Here is a 22824-nt window from a genome sequence, read left to right on the forward strand (position 1 = left end):
GTCAATTTTGATGATGTTAGACAGGAACTTTTAAAAGTTGATTAGAAGGCTGTTCACTGATAAAAGGACAAGTGCCAAGTGGGAGGCTTTAGAAAGCGAGACAACGAGAGTTTTGGTCCATGTTCATGTTGATTGGCAGTAGTACCGAACACTAGATTACTAAAAATGCTGTGGGCCTGGTCAAAAAAACGGTGGCATGTGTCTGGTATTCATAGCTGGGATTAAATGAATCCCTTGAGAAGCATAAAAGTATCCTCAGAGGCAGATAATGGAATGGAGAATCCATGAAAATTGACAAGTATATCAGTGGACAAAGACTGACTAGGGAGAGAATAGGAACCCTTAAATATCAGCAAGTTTGTCTCTGTGCAAACTGCCACAGCAGATGTGTGAAATATAAAACAAATATGTCTTGTCAGGATTCACTATGGCGAACGTAATGGAAGTCATGGAACTCGGAGATGCAAATACTGATGACTTGAAAATAATCTACGTGACAGTACAGGAGGTATTGGAGGCCTTCCAACACATCAAGGTAGATAAATCCCAAGGACTCGATCAAGTATGTCTCAGGACATTATAGGAAGCCAGGGAAGAAATCTCAGGGCTCCAAGAAGAGATTTTTGATTCATCAGCAACGAAGGGCGAAGATGTCAGAAATCTGGAGGGTGGTTAATATTGTGAAGGCTTTTTTTAAGAAAGGTTGCAAGGAGAAGTCACGGAGATATACAATAGTCAGCCCAACGTTTGTGGCAGGTAATTTGTTGAAGGGGAATATTAGGGAAAGGCTTTACATGCATTTGGAAAGGCAAGGTCTGGTTAGATCATCAGCATGGCTTTGTGCGTGGGAAATGTCACACCAATATGATTGAGTTTTTTGAAGAGGTGACCAAGAAGATAGATGAGGGCAGTCTGCATAGATTTCCTGCAGATACTGCAGGGGAGACTGGTTAGTTAGGTTAGATCACATGGGATACAAAGAGAAATAGCAAACTGGATAGAAATTTTATTTGACAGTAAGAGACAAAGGATGGTGGTAGAGGCTTGTTGTTCAGCTTGGGGCCCTGTGCCCAGTGGTGCAATGCTCGGTCCAATGTTAATGTTTATCTATATAAACGATTCGGACGAGAACATAAGAGGCTTGGTTGGTGGATGACAACAATACAGTTTTGTACTGGAAAATGAAGGAAGTAATCCAAGAGTACAACGGGATATTGATCAATTCGGCCAGTGGGGCGAAAATAGCCCACTGAATTAATTCAGAAAAATGCAAGATGTTGCCTTTTGGTCGGACAAAGCATAACATAGCTGACAGAGTTAATGGTAGGGTTGTGGGGATCGTTGTCGAGCAGAGAGACCTAAGGGTGCAAGTGTATAGTTTCTTGAAAGTGGAGTCATAGATACAGGGTGGTGAAGCAGATATTTGACACGCTGGTCCTCACCAGTTAGAGCATTGAGTACAAGAGTTGAGATGTCATATCACAGATGTGCGACCACATTTGCAGAATTATGTACAGTTCCGGTTACCCTGCTAAAGGGAGGTTGCTACTTAACTAGAGAGAGTGCAGTAAGGATTTACAAGAATGTTACCAAGGCTGGAAGGTTTCAGTTATAAGGAAAATATGGGTAAGCTGGGACATTCCTTTCCCTGAGCCATTAAAGACTGAGTGTTGACCTAGTAGAGGGAAAGGATGGCCAAGCTCTTCTCCCCTGAATAGAGGGCAGAGGTTTGAGATGAGAGAGGAAAGATTGAAAAGAGATCTGAGTGGCAACGTTTTCACACAGTGGCTGATTTATAGATGGCAAGAGCTGGCGGGGAAGTGGTTTAGATTTGTATAAATGATATTTGGACAGTTATATGAATATAAACGTTAGGAAGGAATATCAGTCAAACACAGAAAAATGTGAATAGTTCAGTTTAGGAAGCCTAGGCAACATGGGCATGTTTCTATCTTGTACATTATTATGGACCAAACCAGGTCCACTCAAAATATTTTATAAACTTAGCCTCAACCCTAACCTTTTTTCTTATTTTAAAGGCAAATGTGAAACGGATGTTCCATGTGCGATGTGGCTGGACAAACCAATCAGCTTTAAGCAAAACACAATTTATTTAATTGCAATAGTTAAAACATGAACAAAGGAAAGTGGAGTTTAGAATAAATTAACTATTGGAAAACTTAACTGACATGATACAGCACTTTAACTTATTAACTGTTTCAATACAGTAACATCCCATAAGAACATACCTTCGCATAAAGGCAAGTTCAAAAACAGATTTTCGCAGGAGGGAAGAAACAACATTCAGAGAGAAATTTCAGACAAAGTCAGAGGAATCCATTACGGAAGCTTGAAACTCTTCTGGACCCACACACCTTGTGACTGCTACAGCTAAAACAAACTTGAAATAACCTGAACTGGGAGAACTGGCCACTTCTCACCCTTGGTTAAACTGTTAAGCCTCCTAGACAACTCGATACCTCTGCTTTTATGATCTCTCTTCAAAATATCCAAGGACTGATTAACCTTTTTAAAGTGACAGCATTGTCACACCTCCCTCCGTTGAAAAAAAAATGAACCATCAATATACCAATATGGCTTCATTTTAAAACCCGTACTCTCACTCCATTACTACACTACATCACATATATATTACATTGATTCTAAGCAAACAGACATTGACCATTCCATTCTATTTCAGTCGGATTACTGCTGCCACTTGTTCATCCAAGTCTCAACAAAGCGTCAGCAATTAATTTTTCTCATTCAGCCATGTGTATAATTTTCAAATTGAATGGCTGCAATAATAAGCTCCATCTAAACAGTCTGGACTTTTTGTCCTTAATTTTTTCCAAAAACTTTAATAGAATATGATTGGTATATATAATTGTCTCAGACACATTACTGGAAAATATAAACGTGGAAATGTTGTAAAACCAACACGCAAAGTCACCTTCTCTTCTTAACTATGACATACTTCACTTTTGAATATTCAATTTCCTGGCGAAATCTCTAATACCTTTCTCTCCTCTCATTGTCCTCTTGTAAGAGCATCGACATCCACATCACTTGCAGTGATAGACATCTTGAATGGCTTTGTGCAAGTAATAGCTTCCACAAGTTTGTTAGTAAGTGTTAACTAAGACTGAGGCAGTGGTTAACACAGCTTTCAGGCTGTCAAATACATTATGACAGTCTGCAATCCACTGACATTTTCTGCATTTCTTCAATAAGTCAGTTAGTGGAGCAACAACACTGCTAAAATTTGATATGAATATCAGATAAAGCCCCGTCAATCCCTGGAATCGTTCTGTTCTATTTGTCGGTGGGATGGGAAACTCCCCAACATCCTTTGTTTTTGCATTCCGTGTTGTCATTTGTCCACATCGAATAACATGGCCCAGGAACATGACTTGGGATTTGGCTACTTCATTGTTAACCAGGTTTACTAACAAGCCTGCCTCCCCAAGTCAGTCGAAAAATTCTGGTAAATGCTGCAAATGTTTCTTCCATGTGTAACTAAAAATCACTGGGTCATCGATGTATACCACACAATAGGGTATCTAGAAACAACTTTATGGTTAGCATTTGAAATGTGGTTGGCTCATTTTTCATAGCAAATGGCATTAATTTAAATTGCTATTATGAAAGCCAAAATTGTCCTCGCTCTTTCAGTTAAAGTTACCTACCAGTATGCACTGAGCAAGTCCAAATTAGAAATTTAAGTTGCTTGCCTCACCTTGCCAAAATTAATGGCCAAATATGAAATCGGATATGAACCAGACTTTGAAACTGCTTTGACGTTGAGATAGCCAACACATACCCGATAGCTCCTATCTGGCTTTTGCACCATTACCCTGAGTAAGCTCCAGTCACTGCAAATCACTTGGATTATGTTGCCTTGGAGTATGAGTTTAATCTCCTTTTAAACCTGTGCCAACATTAGAGGATTAGGCCTATAGGGATACTGCTTAATTGGAACAGCATTGCCGATATCTATATTGCATAATTACATGTTTACTTCCCAGCTTGTTTCTACAGATCTCACCATGCAAGAGCAGTAACTCTTTCATGTTATTTAGATTTTCCTCTGCAAGGCAATTCAAGAATTTCCTCATTGTACAATGTAATTTGAGGAATGTCCAATTCAGAAACCTCTGTACTTCGTTCTTTACTTTGCCTTGTAATCAGTAACACATTTGACTTTGACTTTCCTCCCTGGACAAAATACCGTTTGAGCACATTCACACGACACACTCTGTGCGTGATTTATTTCTCTATGATCAAATTGTTCACCTCACTCAACTTCATTTCCATTTGATAAGATCCTCTAAGCCTTGCTTTTAAAGGTACACTTATCATTGTAAGTAACACTAACACTTTATCTCTGTTAGCAAAATTGCGAGTTCTTGATTTATTGCTTCATCATACCCAAGGATACTTTGAAATGCTTTCTAGCAAACTCACCCACTCGATTTAATTGTTCCCTAAAGTTTGACATACAGTCCAAATATGTGGTCCCAGAAATCGAACTCACTAATTTCTCCTTAATTAATTTCAGTGGTCCTCTAATCTCATGCCCCAAAACGAATTCAAATGGACTGAACTTGTTCGATTCATTCGACGTTCCTGGTCGGGCCTTCATTTCCTTTTCGTTTGTTCTGCCAGAGCGATTCTTTCATTTTCAATATGGATTATGCTGGCTAACCCTCGGTTCCTTAATGAACAAAAATAGTTTATCCGAGCCATCCCAGCTGTTTGCCAACACATTCACTGGACTTGTTCTCATCTAAATTCCAGGGAAATTATTCCCCGAGTGTAATTTTTCTGGCAACATCACCACTACAAGTTTCTGTCCAAGCCATTCACCATCTTGCCTTGGAAATGTATTGCCATTTCTTCACTGTCGCTGGGTCAACTTCTTGGAATTATTTTTTCGACCTGCATTTTGGGTCTACAGACAGTACATGAGCTGCATCAAAGTCAGTTCATCATCACCTTCTCAAAGGCTACTCAGGACGGGCGATAAGTGCTGACCCAGCCAGTGACGTCCGTGTCCGACGAGTGAATATTTTAAGAAAGCAAGAATAACTTGCATCAATTGTTTTCTGTTCACGATATAACACATGATGTTGAATAATTCAATCAGATTTATCAGGCTTTTCTAATCTATGCAGATCCGTGTTACTTATTTATGATCAGCTTAAAGTTTAGAAGGTGTTCAATCACCTTCTCCTTAATTCTATACTGAAACATTGTCTTTCAAACATTGCGTAAGTAGTCGTGCACCTCCTGCTTTGTACGCTTTGCAATAGCATGGTATGCACCCTTTGGAAGCAGGATCCATTGAGGAAAGAGGAACAGAACGAAATACAACAGTTAAAAGTGGCAGACACGGTCAGAGTATTGGCAGTATTGTCTGTTGTCTGTCCTATGCCAGGTGTTAGGACATTTGCTCTGAGCGGGAGAGAAGTGGGAAGGGAAGAGTAGGCATATAGTCATCAACAACATTGCAAAGGCAAGCAGAGGGAGTCTGCGCAGTCATTATGAGTGCTAGGCCCCAAAATAGGAAGACGACCGTTAAAGACAACACTACCTCGAGTATTACCTGAATACCAGAAAATTGGTGTCAGACGAATAGAAGTGCAAAATGAGTGTTGGGCAGAGGGCTGCGTTTCGTGTGCAGCTGCAGCAGAGTAGGGAAATAATGTCAGTGTAATATGCTACGTGACCATTATTTTTCCATTTACAGCCACAACAGCTGGTCTGTGAATATAATCTGACACTCAAAGTATTTTCCTCACCTGGTATAGATGCGCCATTTCTGCTCATGCATCCAACCCCAGACGTTTGGTCTTATTTTGGGTATTTACAACAATTCAAACAATTTATTCACAGTACATTCAGTCCATTATATTACTTGTTCATTCCTTAGTATTTTTGCTTGCGTTCTTCCAATTATTTAACATGCATTATCGCGCTGCTAACTTACACTTTGAGACATGTAGCCTTATATTGTATATTTCTAGCCACAGTCGTATCCAGATCCCACCCGCAGGTCCAGAACTTAACTCTGTTTCACACCATAATACTGCAAAATTCGCTAGTTTCTTAAAATCTGATGAGAGATCTTGTTTTCAGTTTGTTATCAATTTACAGCTAACGTGATAACTGTTGCGATCCTGTCCAGGGGTAAATATAGTTTTCTTAGCTGCACGACTCACTATCTAGTAGTAATGCTTTGTGCATGCCCACTGATTCTCATCAGTGACGTAAAATTTATTCGAGTTAATGATTGTTATTTCCTGACTAGCTTGCTATTACTTACCCCAGTATCTTCTTCTGTCTTCTTTCTCACTCGTGTGGGCATTGATATTTCTGTCTAATTAGCAGTCGTTTTCACTTTAGATTATTTTACGACAACATGCTTCCAGAATCTGAGGACAAGATATTCCATTGAGAAATTTAGACCTGTGGATCTAGGAACTGGCTGATGCTGTTCTATTTTGAAAAGAAAATCCTTGGTAATTTGTACTTCAGCCTTTCTTTCGCTGGGTCTGTAACAGGAAAATAAAATAAATAAGAATAGATAATGGAATTAAGGTAAAGTTGAGCTGCATAGGTAGCACTTAGGTGGATTTAGCCACATTTGGTCCTACTGCTCGCAAGGTTCCTGATCTTACTGCTGAGCACTCTGACTGTGGGGCACGTTTTAACAGACAGTAGAATCTTTCAGAGACTGACCGGGGCCAAGAATGACGTGTATCAGAGATGGAGAATTGAAGTAAATCCATCGTCTTAGTCTTGAATATATCCGGAAATGTCTGCGTGTAAATGAATAATGAATGTGATATATTCATTACTTGAGATTTTGCAGAAGATTTATAGGTCAGGTTGTGAGTTTGCTTGCCGAGCTATTAGATTTGTTCTCAGACATTTCATCATCATGCTAGGTAACATCATCGGTGAACTTCCGGTGAAGTATTGTTCTTCTGTCCCGCTTGCTATTTATCTGTCTTGGTCTGTTGTGGTTGGTGATATCATTTCCGTTTCTATTTCTGAGAGGTTGATAAATGGAGTCCAAATTGATATGTTTGTTAATGCTGTTCCGTTTGAATACCAGGTTTGTAGGAATTCCTGAGCATGACTTTCTTTAGCCTGTCCCAGGATGGACGTAATTTCCCAGTCGAAGTGACGTCTGTGTGTATCGATACCTGAAGAATGAAATCTGAAGTATCGAACACACCCCGTTTCTACCGATTTACAAAGGTACACAAACAAGCACTCTCCCCTCGCACCCCCCCCCCCCCCCCCCTTCCCCCAACCCCACCCACCCCCCGACCCATAGTCTCTCTTCCCCGGACACCCAGATTCAGACCAGCAAAGGAACTTCAATGCAAACTGATGCACCTGGGAGAAGACTCAAACCATTCCATCCACTCCACCTAGGAATTCCTTAACATCATCAAAGACACCAAGATAGAGAATGACGAGGTCTTTTTTTTTTGACGTAATGGCCCCATTCACTTCAATAAACATCACTAAAGAAACACTCCCCTCACTGTGAGATGAACCAAGGACACAAACGCCCAACAGCATTTACTCCATTAGCAAGGATTGCATTCTCAAACTAGGAGACCTGTGCCTCACAATCTACTTCACCTTCAATGACAAAATCTACAAACAAAACCGATGGGATCACCAATATCAGGAGTTTTAGCAGAAGCAGTTATGCAGAGGTTTGAACAAACAGCCCTTCCCATGATGCATCCCAAGATTTGGGTCTGCCATGTGGATGATACGTTTGTCATCACTAATCGCAACAAATCATACGAAACTTACAAACGCATAAACAAAATCCTTATCACCATAAAAATCACTAAAGAGGAAAAGATCAATTAGAGAATCAATTTCTCGACATCGCAGTATAACGAGAAGCTACTGGAGACTGCAGATCACCATCTGCAGGAAAGCCATACACGCGGACCAGATGCTCTACTACAAGAATAATCATCCCAACACCCACAAACGGAGCTGCTCAGGACATTACTTAAACGGGTTATAACACAATGCAGCACCGCAGAACTATGAGAAGCAAAGGAGAAACACATATTCACTGTATTCAGGAACAATGGTTACCCAGTAAGTGCAGTCTGCCAATTTCTGCACAACATTCCGGAACAGGAAGAGATAATGGACAATATGTGCAGAAGTAGGCCATTCTGCCCTTCGAATCTGCACCACCATTCAATATGATTATGGCTGAACATCCTTAAAACACCCAGGGACTCTAGCCACCTTGCCATGCATTAAAGACATCTCGGAGATGAGGGATATGGGTTGAATATTAGCAAATGGGACAAGATTAATTTAGGATATCTGGTCAGCATGGACGAGTTGGACTGAAGGGTCTTTTTCGATATTGTACATCGCTATATCTCTAAATGCATGTGAGACAATCTGTTTTACTGAATCTGCTTTGGCTAAAGGTGCACTTTTGGAATGTTACTGTATTCTGAACAGTTACTGCTTAGTACGCAAATGATCTTTTATTCAGTTAAGTTTTCCAACAGAGATAAGCTATGTTAAAATCTTCTTTCTCCTGTTGTATTTTAACTATTGTGCATTAAAAATGTGTGTTTTGCTTCAAATCTGGTAGTTTGATCAACTGAATTGCATTTGACATGCAACATCTAGATATTCCCTGTATTTTTTTTTTAAGTTAGGGACGAGGCTATCTTCTTTAATATGTTTTGAGGGTCTTTGGTCTGTCCACAATAAATCCAAGCCCAGGCCTTTTGGCCGCAGGAGCATTTTTTTTTTCAATTTCAAGGCATTAAACACATTATGATAAGCATACTTCCAGGTATAGAAGTCGTAATGCTGTGATGCTGGTTTAAAATTCCTGAGATTGATACTTTAAATCGGACGCAAATAATTACGCATGTAGAAGTACAGTGAGAAAAGGACACGTTGACCCAATTGGCCTATGTTGGTGTTCAGGGTTCCCATGAATACCCTCTCACTCTCTTTATCAGCAGATCCTTCTAGTCCTGTCTCCCTCATGAATTTATCTAGTTTCCTCTTAAAGGCATCTCTGTTCTTCACTTCAAACACTTTATGTTGCCAATATGAATTTACTGAAGTTAGGAATTACTGAACAGACTGAAAAAATGGAAACATGAAAGTTGTCCTAAACAACCCCATCTTGTCCTTCACAGAAGGGAACCTCTTTCAATTGCCTGGTCTGGTCTAAACATTACTCAACTACTTTGAAAAGTATACTTGAGGATTTCAGCAGCAGGTGAGTTGATTGGGCCATCACTGGTCTCTCCGATGAATGGATCTCACACCTCCTCATGTGCACAGTATCCTTGTTCCGGCTGAGAGACAAGGATTGTGATGGAGAATGCTGCATAGAAGTAGACATGATCACAGAATAGTCTGGTACAAAAGGAATGACATGCGGTCAGAGGAGCCATCTTTCAGGTTAGATCTCAAAGAGGCCCATTCTGCTCTCTTCGGGGAGATTATTTTGAACAACAGAGGAGCTATCCAGGTCAGTATGAGACCTTGAAGCAACAGCAATAAAAATAACACGTTTTCTGGTCATAATCGTTTCACTATTTATGGGATCATCCCATGTGTATATTAAGACCATAAGACATAGGAACAGAAATTAGACCATTCAGCCCATCACGTCTGCTCCACCATTCAATCACGGCTGATAAATTTCTGAACTGCAGTCTCCCACTTTCTCCCTGCAACCCGTGATCCCCTTGATACTCAAGAACCTATCTTATCTCATTCTTAAATATACTCAATGACCTGGCCTCCACAGTCTTCTGTGGCAATGAATTCCATAGATTCACCACTCTGGTTGAAGACGTTTCTCCTTATCGCCGTTCTAAAAGGTCTTCCTTTTACTCTGAGGCTATGCAGTTGGGTCCTTGTCTCTCGTATCAATGGAACCATCTTCCCAACATCTACTCTGTTCAGGCCATTCAGTATTCCGTATTATTCTATTACATCCCCTCTCATTCTTCTAAACACTATCAACTATCAACCCAGGGTCCTCAAACTTTCCCCAAATGTCAAGCTTTTCATTCCTGGGACCATTCTCGTGAACTTCCTCTGAACATGTTCCAGCGCCAGTACATCCTTTCTGAGGTATCAGGCACAAAACTGTGCACAATACCCCAAATGTGCTGTGATGAGAGCATTATGGAGCCTCATGAGTACATCCCTGTTTTTATTTCAAGTCTTCTCAAAATAAATGCTATCACTGCATTTGTCTTCCTAACTACTGACTCAACCGGCAAGTTTACCTTGAAAGAATCCGGGACTAGAATATTAGCTGTGTTGCAGCGGCCCATGACCTACAGTTGATAAAACATCCATTTGGGGCTTTTTGTATTAACTCAAGATAGCAGAAAGTGATTGACAGTTTCATACAGCAGATGTTCACAGCTCGACTTGTGATCTACATATTGATATACCAGATAAGATGAGATTGTTCATAAATGAATGTAAGGGAAGTTAATCAAGTTTCTGTCAACAAGTAGTTCGAAATATATAAGCATTTTAATAATGGGTATTTTTGAACGGCCGAGTTTAGCCACAGTCCCAAACATATTATTCAGTGAAAAGTACCAGAAAAGTCTGACCCTACAGTATTCTGAGTTTTTTTAGGCAATTGTAGAATTGGTAAGGTAAGCATAAAACAAACATGAAAATGTCAGTTGCATTCCTTGAGCAAATGTTAGGAGGCAGTAAAGAGGCCCAGTGCATTATCAGGGAAGATAAAGTAATAAATGGTGTAAACACGACTTCCAAAAAATCATAGGCCAAGGAAGGTTAGAAAAAGAGAGGTCATGATTGGGGAGAGATAAACAATTGAACCTTAAGTATGGATGCAGATAATTTGAACAAGTTCTTACATCCAAAGCTAGTGGGAACAGTGACGAAGACAGATTACAAAATACAGAGCAAAGATGTGGTTATGTTCCCCAGTTGCATGTGGAATCTACTCAAATTTCACTTAATGGTTCGGTAAAGTTGCAAAGTGATTGAATTTCACATTTATCAGTGGAATTCAAATAGATTTTTTTTATTCAGAAGGATAATTAGCAATGGAAAGAGTTTAGAATAGAAACAGTAAAAAAAATTAAATGGAACTTAAATTTAAAATTCACTTGTAGGATGCAAAGAGCAGGGGTCATAAACTGCAGTTGCAAGTCAGGAGGACTTTTGTTTGGTCTCTTGTGCTGAAGTGAGAGAAGGGTTGTACTCAATTTGTCACCTGTGTCACAGAATTGTAGTAATTTTATATTAGTATTGTTTTTAAGAACTTTGAAACAATTGCTAAAAATTGATATCCTTCCTAATCTACCCTAGTAAATACAGAATTTCGAAGAATTGTTATCGTAAACCAAATATTTAGGTTATTGGTAAATAATGTGGTGCAATTGGCAAATGGAATATAACTGTCAGAAGCATTGTATGATTCCAAAGACAGAAGATGGAAGCATCTGTAAAACATAATGAGATTATGGGAGGAAATCGGGCAGTCCATAGAGTTGACCATCATTGATCACTTGTTTACTGGATTGGAAGTGGCTTACAACTTCATCAATGTTGCACGTAATTATTGTAATGTGAAAGATATGGAAATGTTGTATTCAGCTGGGGAACTCAGATTGTGACAGACCTTAAATCTGAGCTGTAATTAAGAGGGCATCTGGGCCAACATTCAAGCCAGATTCAGAGTGTTCTGTGGCATCATTCACATACATGGCAAAAAGAGCTCTGAATAAAAGTCACGCATATTGCTGAACAAAGAACTCAAGACTCCTCTTTGATATTTCTCCCGACAACAGCTGAAGCAGTGTCCACACTTCACTGGGATAAGTACTTAAATAGCTGGAAAGTACTTTACAGTGGCCATTTCTGGAGCAACATGGTTTCCTGAAGTTTAGGAAACTGACCAGTGACTTGGAGGTGGCTTTGAGCAGCATATCAGGTGAAGATTTAAACTTGTCATTGGCCCATCTAATAAAACCTCACTTGTGACAGCTGCTGTCTGTTTCCTTAGTAAATGTTTCACAGATTTCCAGAATGGAAATTGCATTCCTCATCATTGGAGGCATGAAACTGACAACATCATTGTGGATGTGAATCCTTGGATGTGTTTGATGGCAAGTCAGAAAAGGAAGACACACGGCATCCAAAACAGTGATAACATCCGTAGTGTGAACACAGAGGGGGTGGGGGGGTGGGAGGGAGAAGGCAGATGAGAGAGGAGACTAAATTGTTCAGGATTATTCAAACCATGTTGCTTCTGAAACGAAAACATGCAAGAACGAAGTGATATTTCTTCACTGTTCGTAGAATAATCGGATCATAAAGTGCAAATGACGCCAGTCTGCCCATGAAGTCTGTACTTCAAAAGCTATCCTGAATCTGCACTATTGCCACTTTCTTGCAATAGGCCCACAGCATTGAATGTAATATCTCAAGTGCTCCTCCTTGCACTTTTAGATCTTGTGAGGTTAACCACCTAAACTACCGTCCAATGTCTTCCATAACCCCACTACCCTGTAGGTGAAAAAGACTTTTCTTAAATCCGCCCCAAACCTACAACCATTCACTGTAAAATTGTTTCTTTTCTTCATAACCAGAAATTATATGACACACAACTGAGCGACTTTCCCACCATCAAAAACACCAAGTAGCCAATCAACTATTTGTAAGCAAAATCCATCATGGAAAATGGATATTTGTCCAGTCCAACAAGGAAGACTGCATTGTTTAACCGAGTCCTTGGAAATGAGTTAGGACAAATGGATTATGTATCAGTGGGACCATTTTGGGAGACAGTAACCATTGTACCATAAGGTTCAGTATTGTGGTGGCAATAAGGTGACTTAAATGGTGAGAACAGAACTGAACAGGATTGACTAGAATAAGAGGCTTGTGGGAAGAACAAAAACAGTAATTGAACAGTGGACCTCCTTCAAAGAGAAGATGGCAGGATACAGTTAATGGATCATTCCTCAAATGCAAAAATTTCGACAACAAATCCAGAATTATCTGGATGACAACAGAGGTAAAAATTAACATTAGAAAGAAAGAATATGCTTACGATAGAAAATACAGTTGAGGCTTAACAGGAATATCGAAGGTCAACAAGGAAAGAGTGACTATGAGAAAAGACTAGCAGCCAGCATAATGGGAAATCCCAAAGTCTTCTATCAGCATATAAACAATAACAGAGTGATTGAAATAGGAGTTGTAATCAGAGACCAAAAAGGGGATTTACGCTTGGGTCAGGGCCATGGCTGTGATGTTAAATAAATACTTTGCATCTGTCTTTACAAAACAGGAGCATGCTGCCCAGACCATGGTGACAGAGAAAGAGCCTCACTGGACGGGGTCGAAATTAGTCAGCAAAAGGTCTTGGTTAAATTCATTAAAGTTAACAAGGCAATAGGACTATAAAAGTGGATAAATCCTCAGGACCTGATCAGGTGTATCCTAGACCTCTGTGGAAAGCCACGAAAGTTATGGCTGGGCCCTTTGTTGAGATATTTGTATCATTAATTGTCACAGATGAGGTGCTGGAAGACTAGAGGTTGGTTAATGTGGTACCACTATTTAAGAAAGTTGGAAAGGGTAAACCAAGGAACTATAAACCAGTGAGCTTGATGTCACTGGTGGGCAAGTTGTTGGAGGGAATCTTGAGGGACAGTATTTACATGGACTTGAAAAGGCAAGGACTGATTAGGGATAGTAAGCATGGCTTTGTGCACAGGATATCATTTCTCACAAACTTAATCAGTTTTTTGAGAAAGTAATCTTGGTGGACGTGATCTATGTGGACTTCAGTATGGCATTCGCCAAAGTTTGCCATGGGAGACTGCTTAGCAAAGTTAGATCTTATGGAATACAGGGAGAACCTGAAGGTGATGGTAGAGGGTTGCTTTTCAGGCTGGAGGCCTGTGACCAGTGGAATGCAACAAGGATTGGTGCTGGGTCCATTAGTTGTCTGCATTTATATAAATGATTTCGATGTGAGCATAAAAGATATAGTTAGTAATTTTGTAGATCACACCAAAATTGAAGGTGTAGTGGACAGCGAAGAACATTACCTTAGATTACAATGCGATCATGATCAGATGGGCAAATGGGCTGAGAAGTGGCAGATGAAGTTTAATTCAGATAAATGTGAGGTGCTGAATTTTGGAAAAGCAAATCTGAGTAAGACATATACTTAATGGTAAGGTCCTAGAGTGTCGCTGAACAAAGAGACCTTGGAGTGCAAGTTCATAGCTCCTTGAAAGTAGAGTCACGGGTACATAGGATAGTGAAAAAGGCACTTGGTATGCTTTCCTTTATTGGTCAGAGTACGGAGTGTAGGAGTTGGGAGGTAATATTGCAGATGTACAGGACATTGGTTAGGCCACTTTTGGAATATTGCATGCAATTCTGGTCTCCATCCTGCCAGAAGGTTGTTGTGAAGCTTGTAAGGGTTCAGAAAAGATTCACAAGGATGTTGCCAGGGTTGGAGGATTTCAGCTACAGGGAGAGGTTGGACAGGCTGGAGCTGTTTTCCCTGGAGCATCGGAGGCTGAATGGTGCCTAATGGAGGTTTATAAAATCAGGAAGGGCATGGATAGAATAAATAGACAAAGTCTTTTCTCTGGGGTGTGGGAGTCCAGAACTAGAAGGCATGGGTTTCAGGTGAGAGGGGAAAGATATGAAAGGGATATAAGGGGCAGCATTTTCATGCAGAGGGTGCTGCGTGTATGGAATGCCACAGGAAGTGGTGGAGACTGATACAATGCAGCATTTAAAAGGCCTTTGGATGGACATATGAATAGGAAGGGTTTAGAGGGATACGGAGCAAGTGCTGGCAAATGGGACTATATTAGGTTAGCGATCTGGTCGGCAGGGACAGCTTGGACTAAAGGGTCTGTTGAAACTTTATTGCTGGAACAGCACAGCAGGTCAGGCAGCATCCAGCTGTGCTGTTCCAGCAATAAAGTTTCAACTTTGATCTCCAGCATCTGCAGACCTCACTTTCTCCTAAAGGGTCTGTTTCCATGCTGTACATCTCTATGACTCTATGACCAGATGAAATGCATTGAAGGGTTTTGAAGGAAGTAAAGGTAGAAATTCCAGAGGTACTGGTCATAATCTTTCCTGCTTTCCCTAGACTGTGGGGCCAGCTGACTGGAGTCTGGAGAATTGCGACCATTATGGCATTGTTCAAAAAATGGCTGTAAGGCTAATCCTGGAAATAACAGACCAATTGGTTAAATTTTGTTTGTGGGGGGAAAACATTGGGAAGAATTCTTTTAGATAGATTCTTAGGTAAAGAATGGGTTACTTAGGAAGAGTCAGCATGAATTTCTCAAAGGAAAATCGTGTCTAATTGGTTGGGGGTTTTTGAAGAGCTAATGGAAAGGGTTAATGAGGGTCATGCTCATGATACAATACATATTGATTTCCAGAAGGCATTTGATATAATGTCTCGCAACAGGTTTGCTGTTGATCACAGTATAAAGGGTACATTGGCAATGTGGATACAAAGTGGACAGAGTGATAGGAAACAGAGAGTAATGGTCAGTGGACATTTTTGTAGGCTGGAGGATGGTTTGCAGTAGTGCTTTTGGGGGTCTTCCTGCTGTACATATATTAATGATCTATATCTTGGTGTGCAGGGGACAATTTTAAGGTTTGTGACTGACAGTAAACTTCAAAGAATTGTAAACTGTAATGAAGACAGTGGAGAGCACCGAAAAGATATTCACAAGTTAGTGGAGTTGATAGATAGGTGGTAGATGACATTCAATATAGAGAGGTGTGAGTTAATGCACTTTGGTTAGAAGAATATTGAAAGACAAGATAAAATAACAGAAACAATTCTAAGGGGTGTGCAGGAGCAGAGGGACCTCAGTATAAATGTGCACTAAGTTTTGTAGATGGCAAGAGCAGTAAATAATGCATACTGTGTCCTTGGCTTTTTTGACAGGGGCGTGGAGTACAAGGAGATGATGTTGAACATGTACAAGATACTTGTTAAACCTCAGCTGAAGCATTGTGTTACAGTTGTGCGTGCCACATTCAAGGAAAGGTGTATCTGGATTACCAAGAGTACAGAAGTAATCTAATGGTATTGTTCCAGGAATGAGAAACTTCTGAGTTATGAGGGTAGATTGAAGAAGTTTGGATTGTTCTCCTTGGAGTGAAGGTGCTGAGAGGAAATCTGAATGAGATTTTCAAAATCAGGGGTGGACTGGGCAAGGTAGATAAAGTGAAGCTGTTTCCACTTGTAAAAGAAACAAGAATGAGAGGCCATACATTTAAAGTGATGTGCAAAGAAAGTAAGGCTGTTGTAAGGAAAACCTTTTCCACAAAGCAAGCAGTTCGGGTATGAAATGTACTGCCTGGAAATGTCAGGGAGGCAGGTTCACTTGAGGCAGTCAAAAGGCAATTGGATTTTGTTTGGGATACTGATGGTGTACAGGGAAATGGGGAAAAGGCAGAAAATTCGCACCAGATAATATAACTAATATAGTTATTGGCCTTCGTTTACACAGTAAGATTTCTGAGATTCTGTAAGGTGGAGAGTGTCTAAAGATTCTTAATGATTTCCTATTATTGAGTTTGTGTGTGTTAGGAGATGGTTATTATCCCATGAACAGTCAGTTTGTTGGGATTGAGATGTTGTCTGTCTTCTCAATTCCCTCCAAGACCTCCTGGCATCCTATCTTTATCACAGCCCTAGAAAGGAAAATAGAAACTTGCATTTACTGTATATTGAGACTTTCATGGCTTTTGGTGTTCCAAAATGCTCTGCCTCCAATTAAATTATTTTCCAAGTGTTGTAAGAAATGCAGCAGCCAGTGTGTGCACAGTAAGTTCCCATAAGCAGCATTGTATAGATTGAAGATTAATGTTCACCTGGACCCCAGGTATAACTCCAGGGGTACTGCCAGGGCATCTTTTACTCCCACCTGAGTGACTGTAGAAGGGGTCTTGGTTTACAATCTAATATGAAAGACAGCATTCCCTCACTACACCACTGTAGTATTACCCTATATGCTCAAGACCAGAGTGGGATTTTATCCCACCACCTTCTAACTCAGAGGTGGGAGTGTGATCTCTGAGTAAAGATTGCTAATACAGCACTTCTCAAATTTTAATCCCTTGAAGATTTATGATTTTAATTATTCCACCATTAGTAATGGTGTGTTCAGCTGCCTGTGTCCTCTGCTCTGATATTCACTATCTCTCTCTGTCTCTGTACCTCTCTCTCCTTCTACGTGGCACACCTTAAAATCTCCCAGGTTAACTAAGTTTTTTTTTCATCTATACGAAAATTTCCTCATGTGGCTCAGGAGAAATCATTGTTAATACTCTAACAAGTCACCGTTGGACATTGAACTTTGTTAAGGGTGCTACATAAACGCAGGTTGTTGTAAAATTCAGCAAGTGACATGACAAAAATAAACCGAACGATGAGTGTTGTCGTTGACAGAGTCTGCAGAGGGATTATTGACAGATTAAGTAAGTGGACAAAACTATTTGCCAGATTGAAAATAATGTGAGGAAATGTGAGGTGTGCACTCTGGCAAGAAGAATGGGGAAGCTGAATGTCATTTAAATGGAAAAAGATTGCAGAAAGCTCCAGAACACTGGAATTTGGAAATCCTGATCCATGAATCACAAAACCCTGACACCCACATTCAGCAGGTGTCACTGGAATTTAGAAGAATGAGAGGCGACCTTATTGAAACTTGCACAGTTCTTAGGGAATTGCCCAGGTACGTGTGGAGAGATTGTTTACCCTTTTGGGAGAGTTTTGGACCAAGAGCATTATCTCAGAATAAGGGGTGACACAGAATAAGGGGAGACAGAAATGGGGAGGAATTTCACCTCTGAGAGAAGTGAATCTATAGAATTCCTTACTGCAAAGGGCTGATGAGGTTGGGTAATTTATATATTTTTAAGGGGTAAGAGAATCAAATGTTATGGGGAAAAGACAGAAATGTGGAATTGAAGATTACTAGATCAGCCATGATCTCATTGAATGGCAGACCAAAGACGATGGTCTGAATTGCCATCTACTGTTCCTACTTTTTACAGTCTCACGTACATTCTGTTGGAGCACGGAAACCTTCTGAAGCTCCGTTGATTTTGTTACGATCATCCAGGATTCAGTTATCAAGCAAACACTTGACAACAACTCATAGAGTCATAGAGATATATAGCATGGAAACAGACCCTTCAGTCCAACTCGTCCATGCCGACCAGATGTCCCAACCCAATCTAGTCCCACCTGCGAGCATCCGGCCCATATCCCTCCAAACCCTTCCTATTCATATACCCATCCAAATGCCTCTTAAATGTTGCAATTATAACAGCCTCCACCACTTCCTCTGGCAACTTATTCCATACACGTACCACACTCTGTGTGAAAAAGTTGCCCCTTAGGTCTCTTTTATATCTTTCCCCTCTCACCCTAAACCTATGCTCTCTAGTTCTGGACTCCCTGACCCAAGGGAAAAGACTTTGCCTATTTACCCTATCTATTCCCCTCATAATTTAGGACAGATAATCAAAGGCCTGTTAAGGTGTGTTTTAAGGTGTGTCTTAAAGGAGGAAAGAGAGCTGGCAAGGAAGAAAGGTTTAGGAAGGGCATTTGCAGAGGATGGGGCCTCACCAGCTGAAGGCACTGCCACCAATGGTGCAATCATTAAAATGGGGAATATTCATGAGGCAGAATTGGACAAGCACAGAGATCTTGGAAGGCTGGAGACTGAGAAGTAGAATTTTGTAAAAGGGAAATGCTGTCATTCTCTGCTGAGAGAGGACTGTACTAAGGGAGAGATGTTTCCTTAGAGTGCGGTAATGAGGGAGAGCTACCTGCTTGGAGGAACAGTAGTGAGGAAGAGCTGCCTGTTTGGAAGGGCAGAACTGAGGGAGAGTTGCCTCTTTGGAGGAGCAGTACTAGCAGAGATTACTCACTGCAGTAATTGTTCATCATTGTTTTCTCAGCCACCTCAAAGGGCAGTTCCACGTTAACAATGTTGCATGGGACTGGAGCCACGTGCAGACCAGGCCAGGTAGTTGTAGCAAGATTCCTTTCTCCAAGACTCCCCCAAATGAAAATTAGATAAGCTCATAAAGAAACAAAGAGAAGGATATGCTGACTTGAAAGATAAAGAGGAGTAAGAGAAGGCTTGTGTGACGCTTGGATCAACTGGGTTGAGTGGCCTGTTTTTCACTGTAATTCCACACCTGTAAATTTTCATGATTGGATTTGAAGTCTCAATCTCTGGATTGTTAATCCAGCTCCAGGCTATTCAGTTGCAAAACATGGAGGTGCATTTATTGAAATGTTGCTTTAAGCCTTCTTTAAAGTTTTTAATCTGAAGGCCATAGTCATTCCCAAATGTCTATGCTTGTAATTCAAAACCCAGGGTTGTGCCTGATAGTGAATCTAGGATGTGTAGATTGAGCAAGTACAGTGTCTCAAATTTCCCAGGATAAAGCAGAACCCTTCTATCAGCTACATTGAAGTAATACTTTCCTTAGCTTTCAGCACTTCCTGCTCAGTGGTTTTCTTCAAATTATTTTGGAAAATAAGCAGAGAAATTTCAAGATTTCCTCTGAATACTTCTCATGATTTTGTTTATATTTAACAAATACTTTATTTGTTTTTTGCCAGCAGGACAAGGACTCACAGTGATATAGCCTGTTTTACACTCAGCCGAAGTGCCTTTTTCATTGTCCTTACATTGCTTGGGAACTTTGGAGCCTCAGTAAAGGAAAGAAAATCACCACATTATCTGCTCCTGGTCTAATCCAGTGGATCTGCCAAAAAAACAAAGAATGTGCACAGTCATAGAATCATACAGCATGGAAACAGACCCTTTGGCCCAACCAGTCCACACCGACCATGTTTCCAAATATAATAGTCCCACCTGCCTGCGCTTGGCCCATATCCCTCCAAAGCTTTCCTATTCATGAATTTATCCAAATGTTGTTCAAATGTTGTAACTGTACCTGTATCCACCACTCTCTCTGGCAGTGCATTGCACACATGAACCAATCCGTGTGTAAAAAAAGTTGCATCTCATGTCTTTTTAAATCTTCCTCCTCTCATCTTAAAAACATGCCCCCTAGTTTTGAACCCCTCACCCCCACCCCTGCGGAAAATACCCTTGTCATTCCCATTCACTATATCCCTTATGATTTTACAAACCTCGGTAAACTCGCAACCTCCTGCGCCCCAGCCTTTCCAGTCTATTTCTATATCTCAAACCTTCCATTCCCAGCAATATCCTGATAAATCTTTTCTGAACCTGCTCCAGTTTAATATTCTTTCGATAACAGGGCGACCAGAACTGCACAAAGGCTTCTCGTCCAATCTCAACATGATGACCCAACTCTGATGTTCAAAGGTGAATGGAGAATGAGAAAAAAGGACTTGCATTTGATCTCCCTTACACCAGTAAATAGCAGGCCAGCACTCACTGTGGGACAATTTCTAACTGAGGATCCCTCCCTTCAGCAAATGAGGAGTGGGAGTTAGAACATCTTGACACCCAAAAATAGCTACATACGAATCCTACTCATTGATTAAAGTTCAGCCTTCAACACTATCCCCTCAAGACTGATTACCGAACTTAGTGATCTCTGACTAAGCCCCACTCTCTGCAACTGAATCCTCAGTTTCCTGACCCACAGGCTACAATCAATGAAGATTAGGGAAAATATTTTATCGTCACGAACACTCAACGCTGGAGTCCCCCAGGGGTGCGGATTCAGCCCCCTTCTGTACTCACTGTATACCCATAACTGCATTGCCAAATGCCAGACTAATACCATTTACAAGTTCGCTGATGACACCACCATGGTCAGTCGAATCTCAGATGGCGACGAAACAGACTACAGATGGGAGGTGGAAGACCTGGAAAAATGGTGCACTGAGAACAACCTAGCTCTCAATGCTGGCAAAACCAAGGAACTCATTATTGACATTCAATGGGATGCTACTCATGTCCCCCTACACATTAACAGCACAGAGGTGGAACGAGTGGAGAATGTCAAGCTCCTGGGAGTGGTCATCCACAACAAGTTTTCTTGGACTCTTCATGTGGACGCACTGGTTACAAAGGCCCAACAATATCTCCTCTTCCTCAGGCAGCTGACATGACATGACACTGAATACCCTTGCCAACGTTTATAGGTGTACCATCGAGAGCATTCTGTCTAGATGTATCACTATCTACAACCTCTACCATTGGGGAGAAGGTACAGAAGCCTGAACACAAGCACCAGCCGGTTTCGCAACAGTTTGTACCCTACTGTTGTTACAATACTGAATGGACTCAAAAATTCTTAACATTCGCCTGTACCTATGTTTTTTGTTGCTGTATACCTATTATTTACTATCTATGCTACGTAACTATGTGATCTGCCTGTATTGCTCACAAGACAAAGCTTTTCACTGTGCCTAGGTACACTTCTCAATAAATTCAATTGAAGTCAATTCAATTCAATTGAGCATATAGGCAGTCACACAGGAGAGAAACTGTACACATCTGGATTGTGTAACAAATTATTTTCATGGTAAACATACCTCCTCGAACACTAATACATGCACATAGGGCAGGACAAGCTACACACATCTCTCTCAGTAAGCTATCTTCTGGGAACCTGAGGTAGTTCCAAAAATCAGGATTTTAAATGTTGATGTTGATCTCTCTCTCTGCACCTTCTTTGCTTCTGTGACACAGTATTCTGCACTCTGTTCTGCTACCTGATGCATTTTGTATGGTACAATATGCCTGCATAGCATGCAAAACAACACTTTTCACTGTATCTCGGTACATGTGACAAGAAATCAATCAAAGCTAATCTAAACAGGACTACAATCCTGAGCATAGTGAGTAAATGAAATTATTCTTTGCAGACCTAAGATTCCCTTAGCCCATCATACATCAATGTGTTATCAGCGTTATGTGCTTACCTTACACTCTTCCAAGGTTCATTTCCTGTTCTGGGAAATATCTTGAGCCATTTTTGAATATTTTGTTACTTTGGTTAATTCAAAGTTTAGTATATAAGTTTTGTTGTATTAGACCCAGTTTCTTTGGATTTAAATCCCAAGGCTATGTTCAGAATGCTTTTCTCCTCGAAATTGAAAACCTGAAAGTTTGATTTGATTTAAAGAGGAAAATAACATCTTTTTGACTGTTGTCCAATAAGTAAGTGTTTGCAAGTGCTACTGAAAGATAGGATTTCCATGCGTTTCGAGGGGCAAGGAATCATTAGGATAATCAGCATGGTTTTGTGCAAGGGAAATCATGTCTCACAGACTTGATTGAGTTTTTTTTTGAGGAAGTAACCAAGAAGATTCACGAGGCAGTCATTGTTGACTTGGACTTTAGTAAAGCATTTAACAAGGTTCCACATAGTAGCCTAATTAGTAAAGTTGGATCACATGAGATTCAAAGTGAGTTTGCAAAATTGGCTTAGTGACAGGATGCAGAAAGTGATGATGGAGGGTTGTTTTTCAGACTGGAGACTTGTGACCAGTGGTATTCCACAGAGTTCACTGCTGGTCCACTGTTGTTTACCATTTGTATGAATAATATAGAAAAGCAAATAGAAAGTCACTAGATTGGTGGTATTGTAGACAGTGAAGAATGTTACTTAAGATTATAAAGAGATTTTGATCCATTGAGTCAATGGGCTGAAGAGTAGCATATTGGAGTTTAGTTTGGATAAATGTGAGATATTGAATTT

The sequence above is a fragment of the Chiloscyllium plagiosum genome, unplaced genomic scaffold (assembly GCF_037043375.1).
Source record: "Chiloscyllium plagiosum isolate Xiang-an unplaced genomic scaffold, Cpla_swu_hap1 HiC_scaffold_35, whole genome shotgun sequence".
Lineage (NCBI taxonomy): Eukaryota > Metazoa > Chordata > Chondrichthyes > Orectolobiformes > Hemiscylliidae > Chiloscyllium > Chiloscyllium plagiosum.